Raw genomic sequence first — 27,439 nt, forward strand, 5'->3', positions numbered from 1 at the left:
ACCATGGCGTACAGCAACACAACCATCACAACACAGCCACCACCAGTAAAACCAACAAGCACAGTCAGTCCAGGCGGATACTGAAGACTGCAAGGGAGAGACTGTTGGATAGTTGATCTCACGAGGGAGTAACTGGGGTGAGGCAATAGTGATGTGGGTGATGGTGAGGGCGACGAGGGAGGGATGTGACGGTGAGGGGGAAAATGATGAGAGAGGGGCGGAGGGCACTGCCTATCTTCACACGATTTGGTTTGTCACTGAATACAAGACAACAATCACACAAAAACAAAAACAACTGCAAAAACTACTACTACTACTGCATTACTACTTTAACAGCTACAACAACAAAGTATGAGAAACAAAATCAAGCAACGTTAACCATCAACACACACACACACACACACACACACACACACACAGACCCTCAGCCCCATCATCCCACCCCACCCAACACACAGATTGCATGGCCGGAGACACAACTAATTAGGCACCTTTGAGCTGACCTGTCCGCGTCAGTAACCGAGTCGCTCCCGCCGGTAACGCAACACGATGACACGCGGAAAGGGACACTCACCGCCCCGCCCCGCCCCGCCCCGCCCCGGACACAGAGAGAGCACAGGGGCGGGTTTCCTTGACGGTTGCCGGGGTAAGATCACTTTTCTCGCCGGAATAATGAGGTAGTGGGGCAAGGGGACGCGATCCACCGTGGACTTAATTAGTTTAGAACCGTGTCTGAGTGTTCTGTGTGTGTGTGTGTGTGTGTGTGTGTGTGTGTGTGTGTGTGTGTGTTGGTGGTGGTTGTGGTGGGTGTGGTAGTAGTAATTGTGGTGTTGATGGTGGTGGTCGTGGTGGACATGTGATATTACGTGGGCTGACTGCAGTGGTGGTGGTGGAGGTGATGGTTGTGGTGACAGTGATATTACTTTAGTGGTGGTTGCGGTGATGATGGTGGTAATAGTGGTGAAGGTAGTGGTGGTAGTGTTGGTTAAATTTTTTTCTAATTGCTTTCTTCTACAACTTTTTTTTTTGTCTCTTTCGATGGATGATTTATATTTAACACTACTATATATATTTTTTCCATACAGCTTTCTTTCATCTTTCTTTTCGGCGGAGGTGAGGATGAAGAAGTGTCGCAACAAAACGTGTCGGTGATGCGAATGTGTATATCTTTTTTTTCCTTCTTTCTATCATTCCCTTCTTTATCTTGTCCCGCTGACCCGCTATTCATCCCCCTGCGCGCTCCCCTCCTCGCTTTATTTCTTTACTTTTTATCTGCTTCGTGCTTTTTCCCTTCTTTTCTTCGTCGCCCCTTTTCCTTTCTTCTCAAACTCGCTCTTTCTTTACCCTCGCCAGTGTGCACTTTTATTAACTCTCCATCCATCTCCTTAACTACTTGCCCCCTCGCCCTCACGCATAAAACGAAAATATCATCGGGATTAAAAGGAATCTAACATCTATACAAAAATCTAACATCTATTCTGCATTCAAATGAACACGTATGCTGTATCTAAAACCTTAACAATTTAACAAATTCTAACACAACTCATTCGATATTTCAGAAACAGCAATCTCTTTATATAAGCAATTCACGTATTTTTCAGTATCTACCATCTGGCATCTATACGGAAATCTAACATCTATTCCTCATTCACACTAACACGTATGCTCTAACTAAAATGCCTAACAATCTAACAAATTCCAACACTTTTAACTCACTCGATATGTCAGAAACGTAACAATCTCTCTATATAAACAATTCACGTATTTTCGAGAGACGAGTCCACGTTCATTTTTCATCGTCGTGTTATTCACCACGTATACGCAAGCACTGTCGAAGCACTGTTGCCATCTCCAGTTTTCCCAGTGCAACCCTTGTGAACCATATGGAACAAGGAGCGGAAAAAAAAAATCCTGGCTGGGGGTGAGCGAGTGAGGTGGCAACAACGCATCTCTTCCTCCCTCTCCCTTCCTCCTCTTTTGTGCTCCCCTTTCCTTTAGTTATCTGCTCTTCTCTCCTTTTTCTTCCTTTTTTTCCTCTTCTTCGTTTTCAGACCACCGTTCCTGGACCCTTTCTCTCTCCCTCCTCTTCTTATCCCCCTCTACTCCTTGTTTTTACCTGGTCATCTCTGTTTTTCCCGTCTACAAAGGGAGATAGAGAGAGGTAGGTAGACAGACAGACAAACAGACAGCCACATACAAAACTAGCGATAAGCAGAGAATAAAAGAAGTGGAGGGAGAGAATAGGAGAGAGAGAACACAAAAATAGCTGCACGTAGAGAAGAATAGAAGTGAAGGGAAGCAGAAGAGGATAAGGAGGAGAACCAGCAGCAGGAGGAGCAGCAGGAGGAGGAGGAGGAGGAGGGAAGGAAAACAGGGGGAGGGAGAGAGAAGATGGAGAGACAATCCACGCTGCCTCTATCACGCGGCTTCATCGCGACCCTATCACGCGGAAGAATACTTAACATAACCCGGATAATTAACGAGCAGGTGTTTTCTATATCAGATCATCGGGTTCATAATTATATCGTCGGGTATCGGAGGCCAGGCCATTGTTGTTGTCAGGGGGAGAGAGAAGCGAGGAGGGAAAAAAGAGGGAGGAAGGAGTGAATGGCGGGAGGGAGGGAGGGAGGGAAGGAAGGAAGGAAGGAGTGAAAGACGAGGAAGAGAAAGGGAGAGAGGATTGGTTGTGTGACGTTTTTCTTTCCCTTCTCTCTTCTGTTCCTCCGTCGTCTTTGCTTTCTCCTCCTCCTCCTCCTTCTATTCTTATTCGCCTGTGTATGGGAACCCAGAAAAAATCATCGTAACCCAAAGAAAATGAAAACAAAAACATTAGCATAAGCATATCTTGGTTCTCTGTCTGGTAAATGCACACAAAGTAAAAATTCGCTTTGCTTTTACTTGTTTCTTTTCCTTGAAGCTCCGTTGTGCACCTTTCCCTCTCTTATTCCTCCTTCGGCCACCTGCACGCACACAACACATGCAGACTCAGAAGCAAAAAGGAAAATAAAAGGTGTCTACGTTTTGACAAGGGAAGAACCGAAGGCGGATCAGGAAGGTGGAACAACATTACTTTTTAGCAGAGCACCTGATCGCTCGCCCCAACAAAGGTAAACAAAGCAGGAGCATAAACAGGTACGGGAAATAAGAAGGATCGGAGAATAAGAAACCCTACGCAGCGTCTATTCATCCAGACTCACATGCGGCTCAGTAAAAATATAATAAAGTCTTGAGTCGTACCCATCTCTTCCTCCTCCTTTTTTTCCTCCTCCTCCTCTTCCTCCTTCTGCTCCTGGGATAAGATTAATATTTTTGGGTCTTCTTTTAGGTAACTTGCGTGACATCAATAGCCGGCGAGCGACAGGATGATGAACTCTTTGTGGAGAGGCGAGGAGCTGCTGACGGCCAAAGGAAGGAGCAGGAGAGGGAAAAGAAGTGAGGAGAAAAAAATAAAATAATCCTGAGATGAAAATAATACTCGAGAGAGGAAAGTATACAGACAGACACATAGAAAATAGACAGATTGATAAACAGAAAAATCGATAGACAAACAGACAGGGAGGTAGGCAGACAGATGCAAGCAAACCAATAAAATAAAAATAAATTGATAGACGTCATACACACACACACACACACACACACACACACACACACACACACACTTCCACCACAATACGTGAGCACCTAATACCAATAATCAATTAATCAATCATTAGGGCATATGCCGGAGGCGCGCGTTGTCTTGCCCATCCCACGACGCAAAACACGGGAGCTCCTCCGAGCACGTCTCCATGCCCTCTCGTTCCAAGCAGCCTGCCTTCTGGCAGGATCCCTCGACCTGCTGAAACCACGAACTTCCAGGGCGTACCCTTTGACTTCTCTATTCGGTGATTTTTTTCTTGCAGAAATAATCCGGTGAGCGGTGAGCAGGATAAACTGAGTAGCGCGCCACATGCCCATATAGTCAGGGTTGGGCTATGCAGGTAATAGGCCTCAATTCAGTCTCACGGAGTAATGGACGATTTGACACAAAGTCATTCCAGCGATATCCCATGATTGTGTGTAGGTACGTACATTCGTATTAAAAAAGGCATCAATCCTTCTCTTCAAGTCGCTATTCCTGTGTCCATGTCTCACAGCCACAGGGTAAGATAGGGTGCTCAAGCGCCTTGAAGATCCGGATCTTGGTCCTGTAAAAGAATCGACAACGACATATAGCTACTCGTGCTGAGCGAGTCCATAACACAAAGGCTATGCAAATTAATGTTTAATACGCATTTTCTGTGTCTATTTAAAGTAAGATTTTTTATTAGGAAAACGCTACTTTTTGGGGGACGATGAGGAAAACACTAAACATTATTGAAAGGAAGAGAATCGGGATAATAGACGATAGTGATGATGATGATTATGATGATAAGGAGGAGGAGGAGGAGGAGGAGGAGGAGGAGGAGGAAAAGAATGAGCAGGAGTAGCAGGAGGAGGAGGAGGAGGAGGAGGAGGAGGAGGAAGTGGAGGAGGAGGAGGAGGAGGAGAAGGAGCAGGAAGAATCGGACAACGACGGTAAAGAACACGATGAATAAAAAAATTAGCATGGAAATAAGATGAAAAAAAAATAATAAACAAACAAGAACAAGCAATTCAGGCTCCTGCGGTTAACTTAAATAATGATGATGATTTCTGGAATGATCGAGTGAAAAGGAGAAAAAGAAATAATAAAAGAAACGAAAAAGCCAACACAACACATATATATTGAGCACCATTTCTTTAGAGCCTCGTTTCATAGAGTCGGGTCACTCGCCTGCTGGCCGGTCCTTAGTGAAATTATCGAGGGTTTCCGGAACGCTGGGCGCCTCACAAGCTGCCTTTCACGGCCTGTAGCTAGAAAGAAAGACCTCAGTAACTAAGCCTGCCACCGCCACGCGAGCTACTGTCCTGTGTCCGGCGACTGTGTGCTTTTTTTATTTATTTTTTGTTTGTGTATAAGAGGAAAGGGGAAGGGAGGAGGGGGAGGGGGAAAACGGTCACAAAATACATGTTTAGTACTCCATTTTTTGCGTAGATTGAAGTAAAGGTGATTTTTTTTTACTTTTCTTGGCACCCTTGAAATTATTTTCTTATACAGCAACTAAAGAGCAAAAACGAAAACAAACAAATCCGTTAATCAATGCTCCTATGAGAGATAATAGAGAAGTGGAGTAATTTGAGTGGCACTTTGATTATTTTGCAAAGCGGTATAGATTCAGTGTTGTCCTGGCGGCTGTTTAATGTAACTTGTAGTTCTTTTTAATATTTGTGGTGGACGCTGTAACTTTATTACTTTATGTATTTTTGCATAGCGTTGAGTTATATTGCGTGAGATTATAAGGCACCTGAAACTATCAAATCTATAATATTATTACTATTACTATTATGATCATATTATTGTTATCAATATTATTATAATCATTATTGTTTTTATTATTATCATTATTAATTATTATTATTATTATTATTATTATTATTATTATTATTATTATTATTATTATTATTATTATTATTATTATTATTATTATTATTATTATTATTATTATTATTATTATTATTATTATTATTATTATCATTATTATTATTATTATTATTATTATTATTATTATTATTATTATTATTATTATTATTATTATTAAGTTATTATTATTATTATTATTGTTACTATTATTGTTATTGTTGTTGCCAGTAGTTGGCCAGGGTTGGAAAAAATCATGTTTTTTTCGAATACAAATGAAAAAAAATCGAATTATTTAATTTACATCGGATTTTTTTTATTTGAACATTTTGTATTAATATTTTTTTTTCTTAATTTTAATGAATTTTTGGCTTACGTTCATATTTTGCTTTACTTTTATAAGAATATTTTCTTGTAAGACACTTTTCCAATTAAAATGAAACCATAGCTCAGTGTTGTTGCATTAACCAAATGGAGTTTTCACTTGAAAATCATATGAAGAAAAACACTAATAGTTTAATCAGACCTGACAAGGCTAAGAAAAGGCAATCGTTCACTGGTGCCTGACTTGGTACAGAGCCAGTACAGGACCAGTACAGGACCAGTACAGGATCAGTAGTACAAGACAAGCAGATTCAATGCTTCTTTACAAATGGATCACATTTTTTTTCTTCCTTTAACATTATATAATATATATATATATATATATATATATATATATATATATATATATATATATATATATATATATATATATATATATATATATATATATATATATATATATATATATATATATATATATATATATATATATATATATATATATATATATATATATATATATATATATATATATATATATATATATATATATATATATATATATATATATATATATATATATATATATATATATATATATATATATATATATATATATATATATATATATATATATATATATATATATATATATATATATATATATATATATATATATATATATATATATATATATATATATATATATATATATATATATATATATATATATATATATATATATATATATATATATATATATATATATATATATATATATATATATATATATATATATATATATATATATATATATATATATATATATATATATATATATATATATATATATATATATATTTTTTTAATCGCAGCCTATTGAGCCGTTTTCCTCACTGGGGGTCCTAATGGTCAGCCCAGCCCGTTGTGGCGCAGGCGAGTGTTCATAGTGGCGTCATCTTGCATTGGCTCATACTGACCCCGGCTCATCTTTGAGCTCTCACCTTGGATCTTTGAGGCCACCTTATCTAGAGTCTGGGTTGACAGGTGGTCTTCAGAGCAGCATGGGTAGTCTTAACGTCCTCCTGATCGGTGACTGAAAAGGATTCTGCTCCCTCCTGGATCTCCCGAACGCGACGTCCTGCTACTCGCTACCACTGCCTCTTCGATTTATATATATATATATATATATATATATATATATATATATATATATATATATATATATATAACACACACACACACACACACACACACACACACACACATATATATATATATATATATATATATATATATATATATATATATATATATATATATATATATATATATATATGAATAAAGATATAGATAGATAGATAGATAGATAGATAGATAGATAGATAGATAGATAGATAGATACAGTATATATGATTTTGATTTAAATAATGATTTTTTTTACTTTGAGTTAAACCAATTTATATCACATTATTTAAATCATTTCACTTAAATCAAAACAACCCCGGCAGTTGTAGTAGTAGAAGTAGTAGTAGTAGTAGTAGTAGTAGTACTTATAGTAGTTCCCAAATACACACTCCAGTTAACAATATTGGCTTGTTTACTAGTTACCGGACAAGTGAAGAAATTTATGGAGGAAAAATTTGAGTCGCTGGCCATTAACATTCAGTGAACGACTTCCTTCATATTACTGCACTCGCAAAGTATCAACATTTACATCTCTAAATAGGAAAAGCAACCACTGAGGCCCTGGACCCCGGCGGACCCTGCCTCTCGCGGCCAGTTCCCGCTAACCTAAATGTGCTCAGATTAATTTGACGCACAAGACCCACCTCCGCCACGGACCGGCCGCCAGCAATAACAAAACAATAATAATAAATTTCAACTTTAATTCCTTCGATGCACATGAGTGGGAGTATGAAAGACAGCATTGAATGAACATCTGAGCCTTAAAACATTGATTACCATGAGGGAAAGAGTGAAAGATAAAAATTTCTTATCCGCGCCTCCCCCAGAAAAAGGTTAATCAATATATACATCTTTCTTTAGCGCTTTACCTTTACCCTTCTACCTATAGATCTTCCTAAACAACATCATCGACTATCTTTTTACTTTACCACGTCTTCTACATTTTTGCATAAAACACCACATGCATTTCTTAATAAAGGTGACTATTCAACATTTTCTCCGGGGGGAGTTGGTGCATAGTTTTACCTTGTTAGCCGTTAATCTAAATAACATAATCAACTTTTCTTTACTCTAACCCATCTTTTACGTCGCTTATGAAATACGACGCACTAAAATTCACTTTGCAGGAACCACGCAGCTTTCGTCTACAGAGCAGGCAGGGGTGAGGCCGGCAGGGGGGCAGGGGAGGGCAGGGGGGAGGGAAACCATGAAGAGGGTTTCTCCTCCAGCAGGGATGTGTCCAGGGAGAAAGGTTTTGATTCCTCGTAAACTCGCCTACCTGTGGGGGGCGGGGTCACGCAGGGGGCTGGAGGTCAGGAAGGAAGGGGGTGAGGGGGAGGGAGAGGGAGGGACGAACGGGCTGGCAGGATGGGCGACGTGTGTGTGTGTGTGTGTGTGTGTGTGTGTGTGTGTGTGTCTCTCTCTCTCTCTCTCTCTCTCTCTCTCTCTCTCTCTCTCTCTCTCTCTCTCTCTCTCTCTGAAGAAAGGAGGTCAAGGAGGGATAAGGAGAAGAAAAAAAGAGCACAGAATAAGGACGGTGGTGGTGGTGGTGGGGGGTGGAGAGGAGGTGGTAGATGGGGTGGTGATCGGGGGGTGAAGGGGGAGGGGGGGTGATACTGAAGAGGCATATTCATAACGGGCCAACCCAACCATATCCCATAGAAGGTGTTCCCGGTAAGGAGTCAGATCCTCTATAAAACACACGGCCCTTGCTTGGATTTCGCTCACGGCGGACCACACAGAGCATCGCCGCCCGCCAGGCCTCCCGTCGGGATGAACTGCCGGCGCGGGGCTGCAGCGGAGGGGGCCGCGCCAACGTGTTCGCGCTGCAAGGGGGGACGCTGATAAACACCCTCTGACGGCCGACACCGCTTGGGCCTCACGCTGCTTTCGTTCCTTAAACATTTATAAATTTGTACCGGCACGACCCTGTTGCAAAATTCAAACGGAAAGGTAAATGCATATGTGATAATCAAGGAAAAATGGTAGTAATAGTGGTAGTGGGGAGAGAGTGATGATGATGACAATAGTAGTAATAGTGGTAGTAATAGTAGTAGTAGTAGTAGTAGTAGTAGTAGTAGTAGTAACAGCAGCAGCAGAAGTAGCGGGAACAACAGTAAAAATAGAAAAAAAAGTGTTTGAACGCAGTAACAAAAAAGCAACAATAAGAAATGCAACGGCGAGGCAAAAGAAAGAATCACGTCAGAGAAAGAAGCAGCAGAAGAAGCAGAAGTATTATCAGCAGCAAAAGAATAATCAACACCATCGTCAGTAGCAGAGGCAGGAGTGGCGGCAGCATCCATAACGCCGAAATAAGAACGTTAATAATAATGTGATGAAAGAGTAATCCGTACGCACGAACACAATAATGACTTAATAGAAACACAAAGGTTAATACAAACACTAAGTACGGACCTTCCCACCGGAGGGGCCCGCCGGCGTCACGAAGGTAAGTATTAATTAGCGCTCCTTACCTGGCCACCACCTGTCTGCTTTTGCTCGTTCGAACCTCCTTCCCCGGAGCCGAAAAGGTGTGTCAAGGGGGGAAGGGAGGAAGAATGGTGAGGGGGGAAGGGAGGAAGGATGGTGAGGGGCAGGGAAGGGGAGAAGGGGGAGTATGCGGACGTGTTCTGTTGTGAGGGGTGATAAAGGTGTGTGTGTGTGTGTGTGTGTGTGTGTGTGTGTGTGTGTGTGTGAAGGGGGAGGGGGAGGAGCTGGTTGGGTCGCTATTGAAGGTAGAAATGAGCCGGAACGGAAGTAAGCTTTTTATAGACGTAATCAATTTCGCCGCGGTGAGAGGAGCTGTGATCCAGGGGTGAGCCGGGGAGACCTGGTTGTGCCTTCCCTCCATCTCTTCTTCCCCTCCTCCTCCTCCTCCTCCTTTCTTCTCTCCATCCTTTTACGCGTTCTTAGTCTCCTACTTCCTCTTCTTCATCCCTCTAGCGTTTCTTTTTTCCTCTTCCGTCTATCCCTTCTTACTCTATTTCCTCCTTCGTTTCTTCCTCTCTCTTGTCTATCCCTTCATACTCTTTCCTCCTTCGTTCTATGTCATTTTTTTCTCCTCCTTTCTTCCTTCAATCTGTTCTACCATCCTTCTTTCCTTTCTTCCTTCTTAGTCTCCTTCCTTTTTCTTTCATTTCGTCTCTATCCTTGTTTCCTCTATCCTATTTTCCTCGACTGTCCTATTCGTTATCCTTGCATCCTTTCTTCATCTCCATCCTTCCACTCCTTATTCCTCTCCTTCGTCCTTTTCTCAATTCCCTCATTCCTTCTTTCTCTCCTCCCTCCTCCTCTTCATCGCTCCCTTCAAGCTCATCATATTATCTTCCCTCGCCGTCCTTCCCCTTTCTCCCCTTCCTAATTTTTCTTTATGTATTCGTATCTTCCCCTCTCTCCTTCCTTCCTGTCTTGATACATTTTTCTTTCTTTTATCTCCTGCTTCCACCGCTCTCACATTTTCCTCATCCATATATTTCGCAGTCTTCTTATCTCCTTGTTCCTTTACCTTATCATTCCCTTACGTTCCTAATTCTCGCGTATCAATTCAGTCTTTTTTTTATATTAATGTCTGAGCTTCCAATACGCTTCCCTTCCTTGCTTGTGGAAATGTTAGGTTGATTTTCGGTCCTTCTCCCTCCTCTTCTTCTCCTACTACGTCATGAGTGATTATAATTAGATCGACTCGTCATTTGCCTATTCGCCTCCTCCTCATTAACGTTATGCTGCATCCATCCTGCTTCAGTTCTCGTATACCTCATTATAAACCTGCCTGCTCATTTATTTTCTCTCCTCTCCTCCTCTTCACCAGCATCTCTTTCCTCTCCTTCTCCTCTCCTCGCATCTCTTCGCCTCACCTTTCCTCGCAGCCAATCTTCTCTCCTATTTCCTCGCAACGTCTTCCCTGTTTTCTCGTCTCCAACAACTCAATCTCAAGGGCTACGGAAAACCAAGCCTTGAAAATTGGTAAAAAAAAGATCCGTCTGAGGTTTAATTTAACGAGTCTATTGGAGTTCAAGTCACCTTAATTAATTAGCTCGTTAACCTTGGCCGTACAGGTGGATGAGGAGGTCAGGTAGAGGACAAAAAGGTGGATGAGGAGGCGGTGAACGAAGAGAGGAGCAGAGGAGGTGGAAGAGGAAGAAGAGGAAGAGGAGGAGTCAGAGGAGAATAATGAGAAGGATAAGAAAAAAATAATAAAAAGGAGAAGGAGGAGGAGGAGGGAAATGATAAGAAGGATAAGTAAAAAAAAAGATAAAAGAAGAAAGTGATGGAAAACGAAAATACGAAAAAAAAAGATGAATAAAAAAGGAGAAACAAAATAAGACGCGAAAGAAATAGAATACGAAGATGATGAGGAGGAAAAGGAAGAGGGGAAAGGAGATGGGGAAGAGAAAGAGGACGAGGAGGTGGGAGAGGAGGAAGAGGAAGAGGCAGAGGACGAGGGAAAGGTCGTTGCCTGCATTAAACCTTCACCAAAGATACCCTTCAGAGAGAATTTTAAATGTTATCATCTAAGGCCAAAGGGAGGTTCCAGTCATGCTGTATACGGTGTGTGTGTGTGTGTGTGTGTGTGTGTGTGTGTGTGTGTGTGTATGTGTATGTGTGTGTGTGTGTGTGTGTGTGTGTGTGTGTGTGTTACGTAATTCCAACCAAACGTTTACCCTATGGCAATATAACAAAAGGACTTCTACTATTACTACTACGAAATACTTATAAATTGCCCTTACGACTCCATATCCACTCGTATCAAAAGCAGAAAATAAATAAATTGTTACACCGTGAATAAAACTCTTTAAAAAATGACAGGAACGAAACTATATTAAACCCTGCATCATATGAGCTAAGAGACAGACAGGTAGAGAGAGAGAGAGAGAGAGAGAGAGAGAGAGAGAGAGAGAGAGAGAGAGAGAGAGAGAGAGAGAGAGAGAGAGAGAGAGAGAGAGAGAGGAAAAATGTAATGCGGGGAAATAGACGAAGAAAGGAGCAAGGGAAATTAGATGAAGAGAAGGAGGAGTAAAAAGTTAAAGAAATGATGCAGAGGGAAAGAGAGAGAGAGAGAGAGAGAGAGAGAGAGAGAGAGAGAGAGAGAGAGAGAGAGAGAGAGAGAGAGAGAGAGAGAGAGAGAGAGAGAGAGAGAGAGAGAGAGAGAGAGAGAGAGAGAGCAAAATAGATATACAGAAAGATAGTCACAGAAAAAAAATAACCATAGACAGACAGACAGAGACATAGAGAGAGTTTAAAGGTATTACAGACATAAAAACGAAACAACGAAATACACACACACACACACACACAAACACACACACACACACACACACACACATCCGAGAGTAAGGGGCAAAGAAGAGAAGCACAGAGCGGATGGATAATGCAAGAGGCAATGAATGTGTCCGCACGACCAGCGCTTGACCGGACAAGAGGAGGAAGAGGAGGAAAGGAAGAGAACGTCGGAGCAGTAAAATGAGAAAGAGGAGGAGGAGGAGGAGGGTGTTGAGGAGGAGGGAAATAATTTAAGGACGAACACGAAGGCGATAGAATAAGGAGGTTGAGGTGAATGTGTTGTTGTGATGGACAGTGATGAGCTGAAGTGATGCTGAAGTGTGCTATATAGTCAGGTGTGTTAGCCAGGTGCGCAGTGGCTGAATTAAGGCTGTAACGGCAAGGTAAAGGTAAAGGCAGAGGTAAGGTAATATTGGGGCATACGATATAACTGAACGTGGCCTTAGTGCTCATCTCCGTCTCATTGGCCCTTGAGCTGGTAGTTGGAGCCGTGACACAGGTTTACCAGATAGAATTAAGACCGTGACCCGATAAAACATGGATATCATTAACCTGGTAGCAGCGACGGGCCAAATTTGTGCCATGATATAACACCCCCAAAATAAATGATGCATAAACTGATCATAAATGCGTTGATATATATTATGAAATGGTTTGTGTGAGTGATGACTTTTTTTCATTTTTCTCGCTTAGAGGGGCCTTTGAGAAACATGACCCCCGCAGCTACCAGGTTAAAGTAGCTCAATGAAGATAATAAATAACAAACAAAAAAGATTGAAAACTTATATAAACAAACATGATATACAAACCATTAGGTGAAAGCAGTCGCAGCTATTTTTTTTTTACGAGACTCATAAATGTAAAACTATAATGGAGACGCTGAAGGAAAATATAATAGCTTTAAATAGTGAATAAGTAGGACACTTAAGGGAAATAAAAGTTAAGGTTCCGTGAATAAGGGACGAGAAGAAGAGCGGTCCAAGTAAATATTAAGGAAGGGAGCAAAAGGGAAAGGTCCAAAAAATATCGTTACTGAGGAAAAATGAGTCTCGGAAAAAACATCCAAGCAAAGAATATTTTTTCCTCTAACAACCTCCTTATGACTTGAATATCCTTCCTGAGCCCTCCTTTACTTGCTCCTTCTCCTCCTCTTCTTCCTCTTTCTCCTACTCCTCCTCCTCCTCCTCCTCCTCGTCTCAGCCTTCATTAGCTTTTCATATAATTTGTACCCAACACCAGAGAGGAAGTACACCATTTTCTAATTTAAAGTCTCTCTCTCTCTCTCTCTCTCTCTCTCTCTCTCTCTCTCTCTCTCTCTCTCTCTCTCTCTCTCTCTCTCTCTCTCTCTCTCTCTCTCTCTCTCTCTCTCTCTCTCTCTCTCTCTCTCTCTCTCTCTCTCTCTCTACTTTTATATCTTTTCTGCAATATTTCTTTACCTATCTGCAGCTTCAACGTCTTCCCTGCCTCACCGCACCCCTACCGCCCCTACCCATGCTTCCCTACCCTACTACCGACATATACCAACGCTATATACTTCCATCTCTCCTCCCTCCACCCCTTCCCTCCTGCTGTCCTTCTCCACAAAAAATCCATTACCCATCCTCCTCCTTCTCCTCCTCCCACTCCTCCTACTTTTCTCTTTTTACGTATGCACTTTCCCCAACCCATAACCTCTCCCTTATAAGTCATCACCTCTTCCTTTTCCTTCCCATTAAAACCCAAAAACCTTCCCCTCCCGACCGTTTCGCATTTATACCCCTCCCCATCCCTCTCCCCACCCCACTCTCGATCCATAACCTCTCACATTCACACCGTCACCCATGCACCGTCCCTTCCCCTCCCGCCCCTACCGCCCCCTCACAGTACGTCGCCCCAGCCCGCCAACCGTCCGTCCTCTGCCTCGCCCCGCTGGCAGTGTGATATATCTCCCATTCCTGCACAAATACGGAAGGTAAATAAAGCGAACGGGTCGACAATGCCCGAAAACGTGTGGCAATAATCCTCGTGCGAGTAAGCGAGGGGGAGGAGGAGGAGGAGGTGGAGGGGGGAAGGAGGAGGGGAAGGAGGCCACTATACCCTCTCTCCCTCTCTCTTCGTCTGCCCCAAAAGCTCGCTCGAGGAGGTCTCAACGCAACGATTTCTATTTTCTGGTCGTGTTTATTTGCGTGATTGCACTGAGGTTTGCCCTGAGACGGTGGTGGTGGTGGTGTGGTGTGGTGTGGTGTGTGTTTGTGTGTTTGTGTGTGTGCGCGTGTGTGTGTGTGTGTGTGTGTGTGTGTGTGTGTGTGTGTGTGTGTGTGTGTGTGTGTCCTCTTCATAATGTTTTCCTAAAAGGTATGCCACCAATGTTGTTTTTGTTACTGTTTTTGTAATTACTGGTGGTCGTGGTGGTTATGGTGGTGGTTTTGGTAGTGGCGGTGGTGGTGGTGGTGGTGTTAAGATAGGTGGTGGTGTTTATGTTGTTGTTGTTGCTGTTGATGTTGTAGGTCGGAGTTAGTAATAACAAATATGATAACAATGATAATAATAATAATAATGATAATAATAAAAACAAAAACAATGATAACAATAATAATAACAATAACAATAACAATACGAGCAAGAACCACACCTTAGCACTAATTAAAGTCGTGCACCTGTCAACCGCCTGCACCTGCTTCATCTTTCCACCTTAATTACGGGGTGAGAGCGCTACCTGACCCAGCTACCGTCCCTGTGCGTGCGTGCGTGTTTGCGTCCGTGTGTGTGTGTGTGTGTGTGTGTGTGTGTGTGTGTGTGTGTGTGTGTGTGTGTGTGTGTGTGTGTGTGTGTGTGTGTGTGTGTGTGTGTGTCTGTCTTTTTGTCACTGTTCGATATTATCTTTCACTGTATATTACGCGGCTGCACTTTGTATCTGTCTTTTTGTCCATCCTTCCGTCTGCCTATGTCTGTCTGTCACATTGCTTGCTTGTCTGTCTATTACTGTACTTTACTTCGGTATGTTACCTGTCTTTTTTGTCTGTCACTGCGTCCGTCCGTCTGCCTATCTGTCTGTCTGTGTTTGTATGTCTGCCTGTCTGTCTGTCCGTCTGTTTATATGTATGTCTTTCTGTCTATCTGTCTATCTTTGTCCATTTGTATTTTTGTCTCTATCTGTATTTATCTTCTGTCTATCTATCTATCAATCTATCTATTTATTTTTTTATTTGTCAATCTCTCTCTCTCTCTCTCTCTCTCTCTCTCTCTCTCTCTCTCTCTCTCTCTCTCTCTCTCTCTCTCTCTCTCTCTCTCTCTCTCTCTCTCTCCGCACCCCTTCCTCATTACTCCCCGTGTTTTTGTTCTCCATCTTCCTCCTTCCCTACCTTGACAATTCCCATCCTCCCTTTCATCCCTCTTTCTTTGTTTCTTTGTTACACTTCCCTCTCCTCTTTCCCCTTTTTGCCCGTCTTCCGAACGTCAAGTGAGTCTTTCCTGTTTGTTTTCGTTTAATTTCGACTTCCTTATTTCCACTAATCCAGCGTGTTTTTCTTCGGTCCGTCCCTCCGCTCGCTTCCCTTTTTTCTTCTTTCTATGTTTGTACTAAATTCTCTTGGTTTCCGGCAGTGGGCGTGAAATCACAGAAATTCTCTCTTTATCTACTTTTTCGGAGTTCTTTTTTGCCTAATCTGGTAATTACATCCGAGTTACACGCTTCTCTCTTAGTCTCGTGACCATTAAATCAAAGAAACTCACAACCCCCGATAAGTCAATAGCGCTGAACATATATGCTAGCTACGTTCGTGCGTGTTGTGTTATCTGCTGAAGTTAAAGGTGTGCGCTAGAGGAATGCTACGGAAAGACAAAAGCACTAAAATCACACGAAACTACGTAGGTGTGTGCTGTTACCTGTGGAGTTAAAGAGGTATGCTACAGGTAAACTATGATAAAACAGACTAAAACCACACAGAAGGACGTAGGTGATTGCTCTTATCTGTGGAGTTCAAGAAGTGTGCTACAGGTAAACTACGATAGGACAACATACTGAAACCACATAAAAGTGGAAGGGAGTGCGTTTGTTACCTGTAGCACCAAAGAGGCACGCTGGAGGTATATGATGAGAGAGCTATAATAGGTAGTAGAAGTAGTAGTAGGTAGTAGTAGTAGTAGTAGTAGTAGGTAGTATTCTGTGCTTTGTTCTGCCACGCGACACACCACTGCACATTATATCTCTCTCTGCGTCTTAGCTAATGTTACGCCCGATACTGGTAAAGGCAAGCAGCTAGGCAAGGAGGCAGATGGTCGACAGTCGGTCAAGCTATCGCAAATCACGATCACTTAAAACCCTCTTCACGCTCATATTCTTTTCCCTTCCCGTCTACCACCCTCCGTCCGTTTCATTCCTACAGCCTCTCTATAAACCCACTCATAGTTAACCATCCACCCCCTGGGCCCCACAATATCCATCGGTAGCTAGTAATTTATGAAAAGCAAGCAATTAAAACCATCCTAATGCTCATAGTCTTTTCCCTTCTAGTATACAGCCCCGTTTCATTCCTACAGCCACCATTAACCCCCCCACAGTTAACCATACAGACCCTGAGCCCCATAAACCCATCGGTATCGCGAATAGCAAGCATTTATAGCACTCATAATTTTCATAGTTTCCTTCCTCCATGTCACACGTCACATACATTCTCTATTCATGTCATCCCTGAACGCTATCTATCGCTAACCCTACAGATCTACTCGGATGCGTATGCACATCGAAAGAATTATCACTTCGCCGAGAGCTCAAACACATTCCAGCCACCGTCTCCCAACCCAGCCACCCTCTACCGTCACTTCATAAACCCACCTACTTTCTTATATCGTTCCCAAACCCCTTAACACCCATCACCACCCCCACAAAGCACTTCAGGACAGATTAGACAGCGAAACAACTCTTGCAAGTCGTCGACATCTCTGATCCGGCCTCCGTTTCCCACTGCAGCCACCTTCTACGGTCAATTCATAATCGCACATTCCTACCCATACCGTCCCCACACTCCGTAACACCCATCGCCACCCCAGAAAACACTTGGAATTCGATTAAACATTGAAAAATTATTGCAAATCTCCCGACAACTCTAACCCAGCCTCCATTTCCCATCTCAGCCACCCTGTACGGTCACTTCATAATCCCACACACTTACCCATATCGTCCCCAGACCCAGCAACACCCATCACCACCCCTACAGTACACTTTGGGGCCAATTAAACATCAAAACCGCTCTTGTAAGCCGCCACTAACTCTGACCCAGCCTTCATTTCCCATCCCACCCACCCTGTACGGTCACTTCATAATCCCACACACTTCTCCATATCTTCTTCAAAACCAGTAACACCCATCACCACCCCTACAGAACACTTCGGGACCAATTAAACATCAAAACCACTCTTGTAACCCGCCGCCAACATTGACCCAGCCTCCGTTTTCCATCCCAGTCACCCTTTACGCCCACTTCATAATCCTACACACACACATATCGTTCCCAGGCCCTGTAACACCCATCACCATCCCCACAAAACAGTTCGGTACCGATTAAACATCAAAAACACTCTTGTAAGCCCCCAACAACTCTAACCCAGCCTCCGTCTCCCGCGCAGCCGTCCCCCACTGTACCCACGCGACCCCTCCACACCGCCCCACACTTTCCAACCCCATTACCATGTCCATAAACGCCATATTCACCCTCGCCGACCACCCCACTATCTCAGCCAGCTCAAACCTTACCTACAACCACGACTAACCCCTGACTCAGCCCTCATACATCGTCCCCCAACAGCCCGCTTGCCCTTTCCTGCCCTCACACACCCGTTCCCCCACACTTCCCACAGCGCCGCTACGCCCCACACCGTCGGACCCCCCACTGAGGGCCTCCACGCTGCAGCAGGCGGGGCGGCGGAGAGAGGTGGCCGGCGTCCTCTGATTGCACTATTAGTTAACGTGTCTAATTAGCACAGTGATTAGTTGTCGCGGTCCCCCGAGTAACGAGCCGCTCCTCCCGGACAAGGTGTGGGAGGAGCGGGGCGGGGAGAGGTGTAGGGAAGGGGGGAGGTGAAGCAGAGGGTACTGTGGACGTGGACCGGCGGAGGGAGAGAGAGAAGGGAGGAAGGGGGAGGCGCAAGAGACGGATAAGGAACGGGATGCAGAAAAGGGATATGAAGAAGTGTTTGCGAGTCTTATAAGGCGAGTAACATAAATGAAGAAAGCAGCGCCGGGTGATTAAGCAAATGACTTAGGACCATGAATTGAAAAAATGAGACAGAGATTGCGTATTTCCTTCCTACCTTGATAAAACGAAGTAAAGTCTGCAAAGGGAAGGATGGAAGGCCACGGTACTGATCTCCGCCTCCAGTATGCGCGTCTCCGTTGAAGAGCACAGCACCACAAGACACATAGCCGCCGTGACGTCCGGGTTACCAGCGCCTACCCTCCCAAGGCGTCCCAGGTAAATAAATGACGCCTGGTTACCTGAAACGAGGCGCGGAAAGTAAAGATTAATGCAAGGATATGTACACCTCGAAAAAGTCAGGATTTTCAGCATCGAAAATATAATAGAAAACCTCGAAACCTTTAATCTTAGAACTGCAAAATTAGTGTAAGTGCCTGCTCGTAAAGGTAAAACTGTACGTAAGCACGATGAGCACATTCCCTAGCTGGATTAAAGTAAGCATTTGAGGAAAAGAGAAGAAAGGAGGAAGAGAAGTAGAGCACCTCGAGGATGGGCAGGGAAGAGGAAGGAGAAGGGGAATCAGGGGGAAGTACTAGCAGAGTGGGGGATGGAAGAGGAGGGGGTGAGAGGAAGATTTGGGGTGCGTGGGGCGTGGGGGGTGATGCATGGCGGGCATTATGGTCTGAATGGTGGCATTATGGGGCGCAGTATGCTTAATGGCGGCTCGCTAAGTGGAGGTGCCTTCGCCGGTGGTCACCTGCAGGCCCCCAGCGACGTGCGCGGCTGTCCGGACGCTGAACATTTAGTGAGTGTAATTATTCCTCGGCTGGAAAAAAGGCAAATATTACAGTAACTCTCACGTTCCCGGTTCACCTGGCCAGCGGTGGGCCTTACCTGTGTGTGTGTGTGTGTGTGTGTGTGTGTGTGTGTGTGTGTGTGTGTGTGTGTGTGTGTGTGTGTGTGTGTGTGTGTGTGTGTGTGTGTGTGTGTGTGTATTTATTAGCATTTCCTAGTACGTACATACACACTCAGCACATAGTCCCTTCCCTCCTCTCCCCACCCTCTTTGGTGTCGTCCACAGAGGGTCCTCGTATGCGCAGCCACAGATCCCCCCAAGCAGCTTTCTCCTTCCACTCCCTCCATCCCTCCATCCCACCGCCTCCACCGCCCCAGCAGCACCCTCTGACTCACCTCAGCACAAGACACCAACAAACACAGCGCTGAGATATATAAAAGCATATATGCAGATAATTCAGAGTACATCGACCTAAAAGCTCTTGAGAAAAACGATCAAAGAAAATAACACAAGACAAAGATGATCCTGGTCGTACCGTAATTTCATCTTTGGTGTTGACGTTTATGGTCCCACACGTAAAAAAATGCAGGTATTCTGGGGTAGCATGGACCGGCGGACAGGTCACCTACGTCGTGTCCCTTACCTGACCCCTATTTTGAGCTCCTTTTAGGGAAGCGACGGAGACCTCAAGGACATATCCGGGGACCCTAAACCCTTATCTCGGGGTCAGTTGTTGACTCCCTGGCCATTCCACTCCACCACAACCACCACCTCATCCACACTGGGCCCCGCCACTCACTCCACGCCACCACCACCATCAACACACCACCATCGCAAAGGTATCCCTATTACACCCCCATTACTACCACTTTATCGCTCCCAAGACGCCGCTGCCGCCACCAAAGGCATTCCAGCCCCGCAAATGAACACTTTCGGCAGCCACTACCGCCGCACTCCACATCAAAGACATCCAACGGTCACGCCGCGGAGATAGATCGAGAGATAAAGAAATGCCGTGAAAGCGTAACAAAATGTATAAATGAAAAAAAGAAAAAAGGACAGAAGAGACGGAGAGGACAGTGGTCAAACGGCTCCATTCAAGTCGGAGTAATGGAAAAAAAAAAGAGAATCCAAGGGTCAGTATTTTTCAAGCGTCGAGGGGAGGGAAGGGGAGGAAAGAGGAGGAGGAAGGAGGATCGCGATGGGGACAGTGGCAATAGAAGCTGTCCTAATGATCAGTGAGGAATTCTCAAACAGAAAGAGACAGAAAAAGAGAGAGAGAAGAGAACCGGGTAAGGCAAGAGAGGAAGGGATTGAAGGAGGGAGTGACGTACGAGTGACAGTATACGAAATAAAAATAAAACCATCGAGAAAAAAAATATATTATCAAGCCAAACAATGCGAATTCAATAGAGATGCATAACAACAGACGCCGAACAAACACACTGACATGAGCTAAGACGCGCGGCCCATAACCAGTCCAGTGCGAGGCGGCGCAACACGACCCCGCCGCCGCCACGCACCCTTTCAGAGGAGCGGCGACGTGACGGCCACTGAGGCGCACGTCGAGCAGTTTTAATCGTCTTGAAGAGCGACCTAGTTCATCCTCCCTTACTTGGACCGAGAGGCACGCCCACGAGGAGGAGACGGAGGCGAGGAGGGGAGGAGGAGGGCGGGAGGGAGGACGAGAGGGCGAGAGAGGGAAGAGGAGAGCGAGAGGAAGAGAGTGAAGGAAGGAACAAAACTAACAGAAGAAACAGCCGTCAGACCATCCTTGCGAAGAGAGAGAGAGAGAGAGAGAGAGAGAGAGAGAGAGCATGCTAACAAATAGGGACAGGATGGAAAGCACAGATAGAGTGGCCGACACAGTAAGTTGTGGACACGGGAAGGGAAGGGATATGAGAGCAGGAAAGAATTAAATATACCAAGAGGAAAGTTTAGGGCCGATCCTCCAGCAGGTAAATATCACGCTGGCAACACAGAATTTCCTGGATAACTTCTTCCTGGATGATTATTACCGCGTGAAACTTTAACAAGAACGGTACCGCCTTGGTGACGGGCAAAAACGCGTCCGAATCTTGAAAGTCAATTCGAAAACCGATAGAAACGCTGATAATAATGACTGAAAAACGTGCGAATCAGCGGCCCCGTAATTATCGCAGTGAATAAAACAGATTGAGTGTAATCGAAACCGGGCGGTTGATTTCCTGCCGCCGCCGTCCATCGCGGGTGCCCGCTATGAGGAGGGCGAAACGCTCATCCACCAACGCTCGAGTTTTACTGTCGCGATGACTAAGTTGACCTTTACGTCGCTTCCGGGTGCTGGACGCCGCTAAGGAGGGTGGAGGGCGCCGCCGTACCTGCCGCTAAAACACCTCACGCCACGCATCTGGCCGCGCCACCCACCTGCTGCCCCCGCCGCTCCTCACTTTGCCGAGACAACACCCCCGCCAAAAAAAGAAGAAAAAATACCATAAAGAACTGATCAATTAAAACGAACACGTCATTTCGTCTTTGGAAGTAAGTTTGTAGAAAGTCTTAACGGACGAACCCACCTCTTTCGCGGCCCTCCTCCCCTCCACCATCAACCTTTCCCCCCTCCTCCCCCTCATCCTCCACCTGCCGGTCAGTATTGTGCCTGGACTAATGACTCAACACACCCGCCATTCTTATTCAGGAATCAGATAAACAAGCCGCTCAAGCACTAGTTGTCTGGCCTCCCATTCTCATGCTAATTGCGAATCTGATTAGCGTCACATCGGAGGGTCGGAGCAGCGGCAGAGAAAAAAAAAGTAGATGTGAGGAGGATGAGGGGCGGACCGCCGACCAGAGGGTATGAAGATGGGATAGAGAGGGAGGGGTGAAGGAAGGGAGGAGGGGAGAAGGCGGCAGGTAGAGGGTGTGGGTGCCGGGTGACTGCTTTTACCGCAACAGAATATGATTAGACCGCTACAAAGAAAGGAAAAATACAGCCCGTTTATTTATTATTGTTTAGCTCTGAGAAGAGACAAGCCTGGTGTTCAGGGCATAGAGAATATTTTGTTTGTTTTTAATGCGGAGAATGTGTGTGTGTGTGTGTGTGTGTGTGTGTGTGTGTGTGTGTGTGTGTGTGTGTGTGTGTGTGTGTGTGTGTGTGTGTGTGTGTGTGCGCACCCTTACATAACTAACAAACCATTGGTAGGTAATGGTAGAGCATTACAACGCGTCGTAATCCGTCTCCATCAATTTAGAAAGTTAATTATTCTTTGATGTTTAATAAGGGTTGAATAATGACGGTAAACACACATTGACGTCAGTAGGGAGCCCGGAGGAAGGATTCATGGTGATGCACAGTGATGGATGCTGATGCAGGAACACACGCCGAAGATATATTACACTAACACACCACCAACAGTTTCATCTCCCGACACATACAAGCAGACCGACATATATTGTGTGTGTGTGTGTGTGTGTGTGTGTGTGTGTTACAATATATGATGACGTAAAATATATATAACATATATATGCCAAAACATATATATATATATATATATATATATATATATATATATATATATATATATATATATATATATATATATATATATATATATATATATGAATTTCGTATTAGTGTGTGGAATTCACCACGACCTGATCACGAGTTGGACTCGCTTTCGCCAGCAGGTACCCTCACGACGTGAGCAAGTGCTCATTATTATCGATCTCTGGGTACTGCCAGGACCTCACACACCACACATCCCATCCCCCTTGTTCAAGGGGGGACAGTAACCACTCCTAGTCAACGGAAAGAATCCGGCCTGAGCGGTGCTCGAACCGCCGCCTGTTTGGCCGTGAAGCCTTGCGGCGAGGCCCTCTAACCGACTGAGCTACCGGAGCGGTGTGTGTGTGTGTGTGTGTGTGTGTGTGTGTGTGTGTGTGTGTGTGTGTGTGTGTGCTCCTTCCCGTAAAACCACTGAACTTATCACGAAAGACCACTAAATCAAGGTCACCAAAGGATCTCTCTCTCTCTCTCTCTCTCTCTCTCTCTCTCTCTCTCTCTCTCTCTCTCTCTCTCTCTCTCTCTCTCTCTCTCTCTCTCTCTCTCTCTCTCTCTCTCTCTCTCTCTCTCTCTCTCTCTCTCTCTCCACCAAAGGGGAAGGGGAGACTGAGTGGAGTGAATGGGGTCGTTAATTACGTGAGACACCTGAGCGAGGGACATTTACCTGCCAGGTGAGACACGACCAGGTGACGGCTTTAGGGCTGCCCTCCGCGTTTAGTGCAACACTCTTACATAATTATGAATACCGTGTGTGTGTGTGTGTGTAGGGGGGGGGTATGTGTTTTTTTTTATATTTATTTTTTTATATTTTTTTTTATTTCTTTTACATCTTCGCCTGTGGCGCCGGTAGGCTTGTTTTTGGAGGGACCTGATGGTATGGCCCAGCCCGTTGTGGCGCAGGCCAGTGTTTATAGTGGCGCCATCTTGCATTGGCTCATGCTGCCCTCCCGGAGCTCATCTTTAATCCTAGAATCTAGAGTCCGGGTTGATAGGTGGTCTTCTGGACAGCATGTGGGTAGTTTTAAGCCACTCGGCGGCGGCTGAAAAATCCCAGCTTGGAGGCACCGGGCGGAGATTGAACTCGCGTCGTCCTGAACGTGGCGCCGTCACGCTATTCACTCAGCCACCGCATGTATAGTATCCCTATAATATTCTTTTAACGTTAGATGTAAGAGTTTTGCTTAGGTTCTCGTTCTTCCATCCCAAAGTTATGCCCTGGACCTTATCTAATTTACCTTTTTAATCATCTACTATATTATCCTCCATCACCTTTGTGTACTCCACTTGTTTTGTTCCTTTACTCCGAAATCACCTTCCTTTTACCTCCTTTACATTCATGTCTCGTCTTTTCCTTCCTTTCACAGTTCTCACATCAATCTTAAATGCGAACAGTCACATACGTATCACCAAACCCAATCTATGACCTCCACTACCACACCAACCACCCCAGCCAAAACTCTTACTACCGCCAACAAACTCCTTCACCATTACCACCATTATTATAACCTTTACTATCACTGCCAAATCCAACCATTTTCACCTTCACCCCTTGCCTCCACCACATACTCCTCTACCTCTATCACCACTACCACCACCACCATCACAAGCCCTACCTCCTGGGAATGTACTGGGTCAGTGAACAAGCCACCACTCTCTTTTCCTCTCCTCCATGACCTCTAACATCTTCCTCCTTAGCCCCTCACCCCCTTCTTCCCCCTCAGTACTAATACTCACATCACAATGGAGGATGCTAACATAAATACTATCAACGTAATCTGAACCACAGCCGCTTTTCAAGTAACTCAACTTTCTAGCTAACTAACGGACACCACTAAGAGGTTTTACTTTTGAACACAAGTAAAATCTCTGAACACAGTCACCTTTATCGTTCCTCTTAGCACTACTACTAACATTACTATAGGATACTATCACAAACAACATAATCTCACATAGTCCTCCCTTCCCGCTCCCTTAGCTGTGACCATTACTGTGGGAACGACAACCATACCCAGCGGGATCTCTCATCACAGCCCCATGCACTCCTCCTCCCTACCGCTACTATCATTACAATGGGAAATACTATCATACACTAACATAGTATTAAGCGCTGCCCCTCCTCCACAAGCACCATTACCTTAGAGCATTATCAAATTAATTAGGAACCGTCTCGCTCCTTCACCTCTAACTCTTTATAGCCCCGCCAAGCCATGACACGTTTCTTGCTCCCACGGTAGCGGTCCGTGTGTGTGTGTGTGTGTGTGTGTGTTTCGCTTCTCCAGCCTTCTCGCTTTTCTTATCCTAAAATTCGGCTTGATTCAGTGAGGATTCAACTACATCACCGCCGTTGTTATTTTTTCTTTTCTTTTTCAAACTATCATGTTAATATCATGTGCTCTCGAGATATAAATAAGAAAAATCATGAATATAAAAAAAGGATCTTGGTACGCTATTTTTTTTTTAATGTTCGCACTGGATTGTACTAACTAACGCCGGACTTTCAAAGAGTAACCGGACGGGAGATGACAGAAAAATAACGGAAACGGTGATTGATGAATGAAACTAAATGGCTCACACGAGACACCAACGAGCCATTAGCCGAAATTTATCTCTTCATTTCAAGGCCTCGACCAACCACCGCCACCGCATATCACCTTGTCACTTATTTTTATTTTATTATTATTACTTTTTTTCCTACCTGTATACGAGGAGGAGGTTCATAGACACGTCACCTGGGCCACCCTCTCATATCAGGTGTGGCCTCTTGATTAGATGACACGAGCAGGTAAGCCACACACACACACACACACGCACATACACACAGCCTTGCACGCCCACATCTATTATTTTATCATTATTTTATTATTATTACATTTTTTCTACCTGTATACGGGGAGGAGATTCATAGATACGTCACCTGGACCACCCTCTTATATCTGGTGTGGCCTCTTAATTAGATGACACGAGCAGGTAAACCACACACACACACACACACACACACACACACACACACACACACACACACACACAGCCTTGCACGCCCAAATCTATCTCTCGCCTTGGTAACTGTATACAAGCATTCACCATCTCACCATCCGTCCCCGCTACTCTTCCTCCTCCTCTCCCACGCTTTCCCTCATTCTCCTCCACTTCCCATCCGCCTCGCTCTCTCTCGCTCCCTCCCTCCTTCCTGCTCCTTCGTGGTACGCCTATTCAAGCTCACCTTTATCATTAGCCAAGGGAGTTCTCGTCGTGAATAGGACGGTCGGGATTCTCACTAATGACCTGTTACACGAAAAGACTAGAGTGTCCCCAGGCCCCTTGGAGCGCTGGGCCACGCGTGAGAGCAAGGGAAGGAGCGACCAAAGGGGACTCGTAGGGGGCTACAGATGGGCTAAGAGAGGGAAGTGACGGGGAAGCGAAAGGGAGCTAAATGTGAAGCCACGGGAATCTCGAGGGAGGGCGAAGGGAGGCTTGAGAGAAAGGGGGATTGTGGTGAAGGAGGGAGGCAAGAAGAGGCGTTCCAAGGAGGGAGGGAGGTAAAGGGGAAGAGGTAAAGGGCCTCAGGAGTGTCAGCGGTGTTAGACGAATCACTCAACTCTCTCCATAAAGCTAGAAGAGGGCGAGGAGAGAGGGAGAAAGAGTCTGAGCTAAGAAAGGCCGAGAGTTGATGAAGAGAAAAACGAGGAAGGAATTACGAGCTATGTGTACAGATAATGATGTCAAAGGAGAGAGAGAGAGAGAGAGAGAGAGAATGCTATGAGTTGTCCAAAAAAGGTGAAATGTAACTTATTGAAAGAAAAATGTGATATCTACGAAGTTTTTAGGCAAGGAGGCAGACCAAGACCGTCCGAGGAAAGCTTAAGGGCAGCAGGAGAGCACAAAAAAGCTACATAAACGCTAATAAAGGGAGTTATTAGCTTTTTTATTGCCGGCGTAAATCTCGAGGAGCGGCTGTGTGTAATGTGTTGTGGATGTGCTAAAAGAATTATATCCGTGAGAGAGACATGATGCGGCGTTGTGTTCACCGAGCCCCCACGACGACAGGAAGGAGGGAGGGAGAAAAACAAATGGAAGAATGACGAGCACAACAATTATTAAGGAACTGTAAAACTGAAAAGCGTTTGCAATGAAAATGAACCACAAATATTCGAATTGCTAAAAAAGGGGGAAAAAAATATATAAAGATGATTATGAAAAAATAACCAAGGCCATGATTAAAAGAGCACGCTGAGAGGAAAAAATAATACGGATGAATATACTGACTGAAACAGTGAGTATAATATAAACGCTGAAATAAAAGAAAATACGGAGAGTGAAAAAAATAATGATGAGAGAAAAGTGAAACCGAGAGGTATGTCCACAGAGAGGAAGAATATACAAAAGTCAAGAAGTAAAAAAAAAGGGTGAGAATAGAAGGGTGAAAGAAACAATGGTGAGAGGGAAGTGAAACTGAGAGGTGTCTTCACAGAAAGGAAGAAAATATAAACGTCAAAAAAGGGAAACAAACGAGAGAAAAAAAAAACACTCGTATCAGCTGAGGAGATGAAGACGAGGCAACAGAGGAACAGGATCACTGATGGATGGGATAAGAAAGAGAAATAAAGAGGCGCGATAAGGTTGGGAGAGAGAGAAGAAAGGGCAGCGTGGATGTCAAAGGT

At 44.5% G+C, this 27,439-nt stretch overlaps 1 long non-coding RNA gene across 1 annotated transcript in view; it reads right to left on the bottom strand.

The window, feature by feature from the left end:
- Positions 1-27,439, bottom strand: part of LOC127009358 (uncharacterized) — a 184,810-nt gene that overhangs the window by 49,709 nt on the left and 107,662 nt on the right. Inside the window, exon 3 of the long non-coding RNA XR_007761891.1 lies at positions 18,560-18,743. This is a non-coding gene — a long non-coding RNA (uncharacterized LOC127009358). The remainder of the gene's footprint in view (positions 1-18,559; positions 18,744-27,439) is intronic.

Source organism: Eriocheir sinensis, chromosome 40, assembly GCF_024679095.1.
Source record: "Eriocheir sinensis breed Jianghai 21 chromosome 40, ASM2467909v1, whole genome shotgun sequence".
NCBI lineage: Eukaryota > Metazoa > Arthropoda > Malacostraca > Decapoda > Varunidae > Eriocheir > Eriocheir sinensis.